Source organism: Miniopterus schreibersii, assembly GCF_964146895.1.
Source record: "Miniopterus schreibersii genome assembly, chromosome: 9".
Classification (NCBI taxonomy): Eukaryota; Metazoa; Chordata; class Mammalia; order Chiroptera; family Miniopteridae; genus Miniopterus; species Miniopterus schreibersii.
The window spans coordinates 31,950,092-31,961,351 of NC_138118.1; the positions used below are offsets into that span (position 1 = coordinate 31,950,092).

The 11,260-nt window shown below is 45.0% G+C and overlaps 1 pseudogene across 1 annotated transcript; it reads right to left on the reverse strand.

Annotated features, from left to right (window-relative positions):
• Positions 1 to 2,042: 2,042 nt before the first annotated feature.
• On the reverse strand, positions 2,043 to 9,079 carry LOC308562072 (GTPase IMAP family member 5 pseudogene; annotated as a pseudogene). Its single transcript has 3 exons — positions 8,867 to 9,079; positions 8,548 to 8,784; positions 2,043 to 2,789 (listed from the first exon to the last, which is right to left on the reverse strand). The product of its transcript is annotated as a GTPase IMAP family member 5 pseudogene (transcript).
• Between the last annotated feature and the right edge of the window lie 2,181 nt (positions 9,080 to 11,260).

Here is an 11,260-nt window from a genome sequence, read left to right on the forward strand (position 1 = left end):
ATTTACATTCATACAGTTCAGCCACAGCATTGCTGCAGTGCGATCTTCCTAAAACTGTTACCCTGCTGAAAAGCCTCCAGTGACTTCCTGTTCTCTGCTCCATAGCCCAGGAGTCCTGAGGATAACACACAGACTGTGGCCCACCTCATCTCTCACTGCACTCCTCACAGTGTGCTGATTCTCATTCTCCTCTTGTCCTTGGCTTCCCTCAGCCTGAAGTGACTTAGAGAAGCCAGAGGGTTCCCAGCAGCTCCAGCACCACCTGACTAGGGAGCCTCTAATGTGCACCAGTGTTCTCCTTTTGGCTGATACCTTGACCTCCAAATACTTTCTCTCACACACCATTTTCCTACACCTTTATTCATCTATCACACAGTCACTTGTGTGGAGCAGGAACCTTGCATTATTTCCCTTACATTCCTTGCACAGAGCAGAGAAGCTGAAACTCAGTATTCATGTAGTAAATGTCTGTGCAGCTGGACTGAATTAAATCCAGGAAGGAGGAGACCTAGGCAGGTTGGACAATTTGGGAACAGTGCATTGTGGAGGTGGCCCTTGGTCAGAGAACTCAAGAGTTCCTTAGGGTGCCCAGGGTTTGAGGAGCTTGTATTTAATCCTCCTTGTGGGTCTTTGGAGTCAGTGATATGGTACTGTTGGTCAGATCAAGGTAGCACCTCTGTTACCAATAGAGGTTTGAAGAATGATACTTGGGTGACTCACCCCAGATTTAGTCATTTACCCATCCAGTCACAGGCTTCCTGGAATGACTGCAGGTCTCCTATACAGGGTGCAAATGAGCAGAGAAGGGGAGGGAGCTACCAAAAGAAAAAGCTGGTGTGGCAGGGGCAATCTGGGGACTAAATCTGACTTCCCATTTCCACTGACTTCATGACCTCTGCTCAGATGTCACCCCAATGTTTTCCCTTTGCTACGGTGGAAATGTGGAACACCACTCTTTCCCCAGGTTCCCAGATATCGCACATGATTGTGCTCACTTTGAGGCTAAAGAGGTTGCTTTACAACACAGCTCCATCAACAACAGCAAATTTACTGTAAATGGGGGTGGAACCACATCAGCCTGCCGCCATTTTGTACAGCCTGTGAACTAAGAAGGGCTTTTACATTTTTAAAAGGTTGAAGAAATCAAAAGAATAATGTTTCATAGCCACATATGAAAGTTAAATGAAATTCCAATTTCATTGTTCACAAAGTTTTATGGGAATGCACATCACTTATGTCTTGTCCAAGCACCTTTTACTCTGTAAGTGTCTGAGATACTGTAGTCTGCTGAGCCTAAAGTATCCACTATTTGGCTCTTCTCTATGAAATCCTAATTCCTTTACTTCCCAGCCACTGTCTTTGCTTTCCCCAAGGCCTTACCCCGTCCCAGCTCTGTGACCCATTTTCTCTCCTCCTGGCATGTCCATGACCCCTCTTACCTTCCTCTGAAGCCCCTTCATACCTCCACAATTCCCCCCTTACAGCCTATGATAAAATCAGAGTACATTTCTTAATAAAATAAGGAATTCTGCTACCAGCTTTTGATATACCATGTTTCTTCCTTCAGCTTGTAATACCACAGTCCACTCACCTTCCTTCATGCAAACCCCTCCCAAAGATTTCAGGAGTATCCAGTTAATTAGTTACCTCCACAATTTTCAACAAAACAACACAACTTTTTTTTCCTTTGGGCTTTATTTATCTAGAAGTACTTGGAGAACATGAATGACACACACGTCTGATGCCAGGATGAGAAATCAAAATTGAAAGTAAGTAAAAAGCAAATCAAGTGGGAGCGGAATGGGGGTGTAAGGGGCCTAATATTTGGTGATGGAAGATGATTTGACTTTGGGTGGTGGGCATACAGATCTTGTAACATAGAAACCTACACCTGTAACCTATATGATCCCATTAACCAATGTCACCACAATACATTTAATAAAAAAAGAGAAAAAAACTCCAAATCCACTGTCTTACAAGCATAGACAGAGATGGTGATTCTGAAAAAAAAAGAAAAAGAAAAAAAGGCTGATTATAGAGGCTCAGCATCCATGAGTAATACAAAATTTAATTAAAATGGCAAGAAAAATCAAAATGCGTATCACAAGAAAAACAGATAACTCAATTTGAGAAATCATCTAGTTTTTGACTCTGAGGAACACCTTGGAAGCTCAATGACTCCTGGTCTCCTACATGTCTCACTTTTGCTTTTCAACATGTGCTTGCACCTAGGCCAGGTAGCTCCTGTGCTCTTCTCTGCCCCCTGTGGATTATCTGTGCATCAAAAAAGAGGTCGTTTGTGTAGAAGGCGCCCTCATGCTACCTCTCTAGGCTCTCAACCACAGCCATGAGCTCCTCCAGCTGCTCCCTCTGCTCTTCCCTGGTGGCCTGGTTGTTGAAAGCACAGTACCTCCTCCTGCACTCTGACCAGGCTCCGTAGGCTGTGGTTGTCCATGTTGACTACTTACTCACACAAGGACTTGTCTCCTAAGTCCGCCTTGTGGGTAAAGAGGACTACCACGTGTCTCATGGCTCTTGCCCTAAAGACTTCCTTTACCCTCCTCACAGCCACCATGTCCTAGGCAGTGAAGTGCCCCAGCTGTGTCACCAGCAGCAGCACATGGAGCCCTGGGGCCAAGAGTAGGTAGCAGTCCTCAATGTCCTTGTACATCTCTTGGTCCTGGGCCTTTGCAGAGGATGCTGTTCCCAGCAGCACTTTTCCCACAGCCAGGTTTGTCGACCAGGATGAGCCTCAGTGAGAATGATGATGCTAACCAATTATTTTCTGCCTGGAAAAAAAATTATGTCTTACTAAGCTAGTGTTGCTTAAGATTTTTTGATTATGGAGCCTCACGGTATCTCATGAAAGCCATGGACCTCCCTCCCAGGAACCAGTCATATCTGAATACATACAAAAGTGTGCCAATAACTTTAGGAGGTTCTTGGGTTACAGGAAGCCCACTTTGGAGCCATAGGCAAGAGTAAGAACTGCTACACTGAGGAAGATGCTCTAAGCCCTTCATCTAGACCAGGAAAGATACAGTTTTCTGAAAGAAAAGTGGTCCTTGTGTGTTTCCAGTTTTATGCTAAATAAATATGAGATAGAAGGAGGCAGAGGATGAGAAGTTACAAATGGGAAAATATTACCACCTTTTTTTCACCGACAAATTCCCAGGCACACTTGTATAGAAGTGCCCAACATATTCATCTAAACCTTGAGAGGAAAGGAAGTCTCAGCTGTGACCTCCCACCAAAGGCCAGCTGAGGGTCCCTAGGTCTCTGCTCTTTGGGTGGGGAGTTGGATGCTTGAAACTGAGACAACAGAAAGGTCATAGCTAATGTCAAAGGCAAAGTCTGGGAGAAGAGCCTGGATGGTGGCTGAAGAAGACTGGAATAGAAGTACCTGTGTTGGAAAGATCACCTACTTGGCTGATTGAATTACAGGAAGTTAACAAAAGTGGTGTTGTAGAGGGTGACACTGAGCTAAGAGCTAGAATCTTTAAAGGATGAGGGAGGGTGAGAAGCCGAGGTGTTCTAGAGTTCTTATGAGCCCAAATGGATTCCAAGTTCATTGTAGGCTCTTAAAATCTATTTATTTATTTTTTTTACTTCTACTCTGTGTTGGATCTTCCTTTCTGCAGTGTGTTCTGGGATGTTTTGTAGCAAACACAATTACTAAATTTCTCTGGGAATTACTAAATCTCTCCATTTTTTCAGCTCATAGTGGAAAAGGAAAGAGAAAATTTATTCACAATTCAGTTCAAAATCCTCCAACTTCTGACTTGAAGTTTCATTTCCACATTTCCCACACATCATGTGCACAGAGAGCATTGTACTGTGGGGGTTGGGTGTGGTGTGTGATGATGGAAGGGAAGGTAAAGAACAAGTGAACATTGTCTTTTTCTTCTTAATTAGTTTACACTTGCATTTTACAAATTAGCACTGAATTAAAACATGGTTTTCATAGTTAGTTTGATATCCAGGTTGCTTCTGTTATATAGAAATAATGTTTGCACATTTTTCTATTCATTTAGTGAATTTTTTGGCCCTCCTTAGGAAAACCATTTTCACATTATCAGAATTTAAAAGAGAACTTTCTTCCTTCTTTCTTTTTCCTTCCCTCCACTTCCCACCCTCCCTCCTTTCTTTCCTTAAGCCCAAAGAAGAGCATTTCCTCACCACCTTCTCCCATACACTGTCCTGGACTCTGAGAAATTATACTTTGGCTCTGCTAAACTTGCTCAAATTCTCTGACACCTTTTCTATTTTAGATGACCTTTTTTGAGGTTTGGAAACCTCAGACAATATGTTGAAATCAACCTATCAATGTGGTAAAGAAGATAATGACAGTGGTGACAATGTTGATGGTGAACGTCATCGTTGTAATAATCCCCTGTACTTTATAACTTCCTACGTTCTTTCATGTTCATTATTTTAACTGTTCTCTTAAATTAATATAGGTCTTAAATTTTTGATTAAAATATTAGGAAATGAGCAAAAATGACCCGCCCAAGGTCACATAATTGCCATGGAGCTAAGACTGAAAAGCAATTTCTTTTGCCTGTGTATTCTTTTGCCTTGATTCCACAGGAAGAAAGAAGATTATTCTAAATAAGTCCACAGCCTCTTGGACTCCCACATACAATATGGCCATCCCATGGACAGGACATAAACTGAGGCTGACAGGCTGCCCTGAAATGAACACAGACAATTGTATTACAAAATCTTGAGTCCATGTTTTTCCAAGAAAAGATTTTTCAAAGAGAAAACTGCAGGGGACAGAAATTGCTCTGAATTAAAGCATTTCATTGTAAAACAATCTAGTGTTTTACTGATTATCAGTGTGATCCAAATGGAGCAAGGTGCCTGTCACAGAAAGTCAATTAAACACAGGTTACATTGGCTGAGATGCAGTGTGGTACTTCTCCTGGACCACCTTCTGAATGTGTCAGGTAGCAGCAGAAGACAGGTGTCCCACAGAGGAATGGGCTTTTATGCAGATATTAACAAATAACAAGGTGTTCCAGGAGAATCAGAAAGGATATTGATGGAGATGCTAAAAGGAGTCACAGACAAAATAGTAACAAGACTGTAACGCCTAAGAAAAGACCAAGGGAAGCATTGCAGACCTGCAGGAATGTGGTGCATGTCAAAGGTGGTCAGAGTAGGCAAAAGTGGGAGGATTGAGAATGAAGGCAGATTTCTTCTCTAAAAGGAGAATTCTAATCTCCAAAATGGGGCCAGGTATCGCGAGAGAGAGGCAGACAGTGTGCAAGCAGAGATTATAACAGTGTGTGGATGGGGACAGTAAGAGAGTCTTGTTCAGGTAGGGGGTTGAAGGAAACGAACATAATGTACCTTCTGATTTTAAAATTATATGAGCCTGATTTCATCATGATGATACCTTATTATATCAAACCACTAGAAAGCAGTCTCTCTCCTGCTGTTTTAGGAAAATCAAACTATTTCTTGTCTGCCTTGTTCATAAGTGACCCTTTACTCATCTGCCACAGTCCCCATATTTCCTGGTATTAGAGTCCCTTGTTTTGTAGTTTAGTTATTGTGATTTCTGGATAGGTCTCTCACATAAGGTTTAGCAGACAGAAGGATTGTCTTGTGTGCCCTGAACATGAGTCTGTTTGCCATATAGCCAACTCCTACATGTGTCAGAGGAAAGGTGTGGGATATTTTTGGGAGAATGGTGTGGTTTCCAGACGGTCAAGGACATAAGACAATGTGTACTCAGGGGTCTCCTGTGGAACACCTGGCTCACTGGGGGCAGGGTTAAGAAGTTAAGAGGGTAAACTGAGAAGCATTCCCCCACCTAACCTGACACATGGGGAAGTACAGTTTTCTCATATGTTAAGACAGATGAGACTATTCCTACAGCTTCATGAAACTTTGTGAGGCTCCAAGAAGATCCAAAGGGTTTAGCAGTAGGCAATTAGCTGGAAAGTGAGGAGTGCTGTGTAATGTGCTGGGCTGTGAGCACAGGGTGAGTGGTTCCCAAGCCTGTTTCTCCAATTATAAACTTGCTGTAGCCCCTAGCGCCACCATCATAGTCTCGTTTCACTGATGGGTGAGCCCAGAAGCAGAGTAACCTGTGTGACATCACACCTGCAATGAGTGGCTCTGACTAGGCCTTGGGCTCTCAGACACCCAGGCCCCAGGCCCCTCCCCCTCATCCCCTTACCCTGCGAGGCCTTGTGGGTGTGGTGCTCCGTGGTCTGGGGAAGGGGGGGCGGGGCTCTGGAAATATGCCTTCTCTCATGGGCAAGCACTGGAAACCAGGCAGATGTAGTTAAACAGGAGCCACCTGGAGACTGTTGCAGGACAACGCTGACGCTGACAGAGAAGAAAGGGGGATGCCTAGTGAGCCCCGCCCTTTGCAGATTTGGGGACATCCTGGGGGTGGGAGGGAAAACTGCTACAAACAAGACCAGCAGCACCCCAAGACTAGCCAGCACGGGGTGTGTGGTCGGTCCCCTTAAAGATGGTTCCTTTCAGAGCCTGCAAACTACCATGCCCCCTCATCACCATTTCTTTTTTATGACTAGTCAAAATAAGCAATATTTCCAAAAAGAGGCTATTAAGGCATTGATGGACCAGCCCAGGCTCACAAAAAGCCCCTCCCAGGCTTGGAGACCCTGTGTGAACCCAGCAGAGCTGCTGAAGATGTTGAAAGCCCATCTTATGCATGGCTGTTATAAGGATAATGACTTTCTTTAAAGTGTTCAGTCACATTCAGAAATAGAAATAAGGAAATCCTTATTAATTAATTTATTGCTAATGCAACCTAAAGATGTCATCTGGTTTTCTAATGGCCTAGCCTCTAAGAACTTTCGTGGGCTGGCCCATCCCCTATGAAACCTGATGGTAAAGGCCACACCAACCTTACTTCAGTGCTCTGCAGCTTCAGCTTTTTTTCTTTTTTTGGCATAAGAACCCAGATGGAAGACACTACATGTGATTTTCACAAAATCCTACTTTATTTTGGAAAGACATGAGCCATAATGCATGCCAAAACGTTGAAAACTGTGTTACTTTCAATATCGTTTCATTTATCTTTTGGTAGTAAATCATTGTAGTAGTAAATAAACTGATGTATCAGAAGGCAACATTGACATGTATGACCCTGACATCTTTATCATGGAGTATAATAAAAATCTGATACAGAACCCAAGTTGGGATGCCTGCTGCTTTGAAAGTCAATACTCGAGACATAGGGTACTGGTGTAAGGAAAAATGGTTTATTCAAGAGCCGGCAGCCTGAGGTGATGAGGGACTGTCTTCCCAAAGACCATCTTACCAACTGGACATGGGCAGGGGGTTTTGTAAGAAGGGAAAAGGAAGAAAAAAATACAAAACAAAAACAGAACAAAGGAATGAAAAGGAGGGTGTTGAGAGTTCTCCTTTGAGGGGACTAAGTGCAAGCCAACTTAGTCTGTTCAGATATTTGGTTGAAGGTCAGCAAATCTCCAGAAGCTGGACTGTCTGAAGGTCAGAGTCTGCCTCTGAAGTTGGCTCCTAGAATTCTTAACCAAACAGGCTGTTTATCTGCAGTCACGTGCTGGTTAACAGGTCACTATTTACAGAAATAATGTTAAAACAATGGTGGTGGTGTGTGTGTGTGGGGGGGGGTGGGTGGGTTATGAATCTACAAGGATCACAAAGGGAGATAGCTACTCTTTGTGAGAACTAGAGAAGTATTAAGGTGGGTCAGTGTCTGCTGTGGTCTGAATGTTTTTGTCCATCCAGTATTCAAATGATGAAAATTTAATGCCCAAGTGGGTGTTATTAGGAGGTGCACCATTGGGAGCTTCCTCGTGATTGAAATGAGCACCCCTTTAAAAAGGCTCCAGAAAGCTGGCTGGTCCCTTCCACCACTGAGGACACACCCGGAAGTTGTCAGTCTGCAACCTCAGGAGAGCCCTCACCAGATCTTAACTATGTGGCAACCTGATCTTGGACTTCCAACCTCCAGAATGTGAAAAACAAATTTCTGTTGTTTATAAGCCACCTCCTCTGTGGTATTATTTTTAGAAGTTCTAACGGACTAAGACAGTGTCTATTTTTTTTTTTAAATGCTCAAAATAAAAATGGTTGTTTTCCTTTTGCCATGAATCCATTTTCTACTAAAAACTACCAACAGTTTCATTATTTTTCAAGAGAGAAAAGATGCATGGAGACTTCTAAAATGTTTTAAGCATGTTTTAAAGTTACACATGTTTATTTTAAAACTGTACCTATAGTCAAAAGGGAGACTTGAAAACTTAAAAAGTGAATTTTGGGCCTTTGCAAAGCTGATAGCGTTCAGTTTTCTGTCATTAAAACTCTGTCTGAAGGGACAGGTTTCCTGTGGAATGAAGTTTTAGTTTCTGCTCAGCTCCAGGGTTCCTTTCTTGCCAGGTCGCCTGCATTTTTAGACCTGCACAGTGGCCTCAGCAGGAGCCTGGCAAGAAGCAGGCAGAATAGGACCAGGGAGCCCAGCAATTTGGCCCAGGGCAGCCTCCTGGACACCATCCCGTTACCCAGCCGACCCAGCACCCTGGGCCCCAGTTGCCCAATGTTCAACTTGCCAGAATCCTGGCAATCTGGCTCCACACCTCCTGGGTCAGTGCCCACCAGTGCCAGCACCAGCACCTTGCAGTACAGGGGGCCCGCGTGGTGCTGCACCAGGTGCTCCACCAGCGCCAGCAGCTTCTTCACGTGGGCCTCCCTATTGAAGCCTGCAGCCCTGTTGTCCAAGGCTGGCACACAGCCCCCACACTCGGTGACTCGTGCCTTCAGGGGCAGTTGTCCCTGTCCTGCAGGAACTCCTGCAGTGAGCGCCTAACCCCCAGTCCTTCTTGCACATAAACAGTACCATGGTGCATGCCACCACACCATCCTGGTACAGGCACTTGAGCCTGCTCATGGCCTGCTGGTCCTGCTCTGTGAAGTGGCCCAGCTGAGTCACCAGCAGCACCGTGTGGGGCTCAGCACCAACAGCAGGCAGCAGCAGGTGGCTCTTCCCAGCCAGGGTCTGTCTTGGGGACTTGGGAGCTAAAAAACCTTGGGGTGTCTGTGACTTCCACATGCCATCTATCCCACCTGCAGCACTCCACCTCACAGGTTCTGGTCATGGAGGTGGCTTGGAGCCTGGAGAGGAAGTGCCTCTGGCCCAGGATGCTGCTGGCCTAGGTGGAGCTTTTCCTAGGGCCTGTCTTCCCTGCCACGATGAGCCTCAGACTGGGCTCCTGCAGAGCCTGCCTGGCGTCTTCCCAACCTGGAGGACAAGTGATCTGTGAGCCTCCAAACCTTATAGCAATGTATCCTGGCTACCTGGATGCCCGGGGCACTTTGAATAAAGGAGAAAACAGTGCCTCCACTCTGTTTTTTCAACCAAAACCTTACTGAGGCCGTTGGTCAGAGTTTTCTGAACTCCGGGGGATCTTTACCATCTATTCCTGTCATCTCTGGCTTAACCATGTGTACCTGTAGATGCTCAACACCTGGTGGGCATTTCTCTAGAGGATGCCCCTTTATAATTCTAAGCCTGACCTCATCTGGATTATCCCTGATCATCCACAGGGTGCAGAGCTCTCCCTGTTTGGTGTTGTGTATGGCCTCTGCCATACTTCTCCCAAATTCCAGCCCACTGGAAGTACAGCAAGAGGGGGCAGTAGACCTGGTGGTGAAGGGCTGTTTGGAGTCCCAGACATGCTGGGCTTGACTTACAGCCCCACCATTGGTCAGCTCTGCCACCTTGGAAATTGCTTGTCTAAGTGTTAAACCTTTGTGCAAAAATGAGAATAATAGTATAGAGTTGTTTCTCCTGGGGTTGTTGAGAGGATTAGACGAGATCACCTCTTTCCTTCTTCCTTCTCTTCCTCTCTCCCTCTTCTTCCTTCCCCTCTCTTTTAAACCTGCTGCCTACTAATAAGACACCTGTTTAACCCTCTACCCTGGTTCTCTAACATTCCTCCTGGTGAATCACACTCTCTCTTGTGCATGATCTAATAATACCCTCTACATCCTCTTCTGTGGAGATCAGAGGAGGTTTATTATTCTCATTTACACTTTGGTAATGGAGACACAGACTAGTCAAAGAAGTTAATATCTCCCAGGTGGGCAGAGGCAGAGATCCAGCTAAAACGCACATCTCAGGGCTCTTGCTGTTTCACTCCCGACACCTCAGATGCCCCTTTGGGGCTTGTCTGTTCAGTTCAGAGTTCACCCATTCCCCTCATTACCCAGAGCTCATAGCTGTGAGCAAGTGCGCAGTACACATTTTCTTACCATAGGCTATCTTCTGTTCTCCCATGCTTATCTGAAAGAGTCCTAAACACAATTAATTAATTAATTAATCAAATAGGTATAATTACTTATAATTTTCCCAGGTAATTCTACGTGTCAGGTGAAATCCAAAGAGCTGGCGACACCACAGTGACAAAGTCGTGGTTCCTGTTTCCCCTGGACACAGGAAATAAGAGAAGAACTTTAGAAGGTCCTGGACTGGGGTTGGAATGATGTGAGAGGGTTTAGTGAGCTTGGTTTTGTGTTTTCAGGGACTCTGTGTCGGTGAGAAAGCTATAAAAATTAAATTTTCCTAGGTAATTCTATGTCTGTGACCAAAGTTGTAAATATTAAGTTTTCCTAGGATGTTCAGCACCTGGGGTAGACTTTGGAAAACTGTGAGAACTAGGAAATTTGCTCAGTGACTGAGAGAACCACTTCGGGTGGCTGGCCTGGTAGACAAACAAGAAGAGAATTGGAATTTTGGTTTTGGAAATTGGAGAAGAAACATATATCCCAGGTGGTCTGGACTCTCTGACTCTGCTCTCGGGAAGCCAAATCAGGGTCCTGTCTCAGTGTGTCTAAATATGATTGGTGTCCTGGAGAGACTGAGACACTCCCCTCCAACTCCTAATGTCCTGCCCCCAAGTTGAGACTTTTCAAAGGAAAGTGGCTCCAGCCAATCATTCATTATTTAGCACAATCGAACATTCTGTGCTCACTGAGTCCCTGAGTACAGTGCAGTCTGTCCTCAGCCTGCTTCCCCAGACTCGGGACAATGACCCCCTGACTCAGATGCTCCCCAGAGAGCAGATTTTGGGTATTTTACAGCTGCCGTGTGCTCTCAGGCCTGTGACCGTTCAGCCTCCCCGCACTCTGTCTGAATCCTGTCTGCTTCACCATCCATTTCTAATTCCATCTCTTCATGTCATACACCTGGTTACCACAGGTGACTACATTCTCTCCTGTTGGCACTACACAA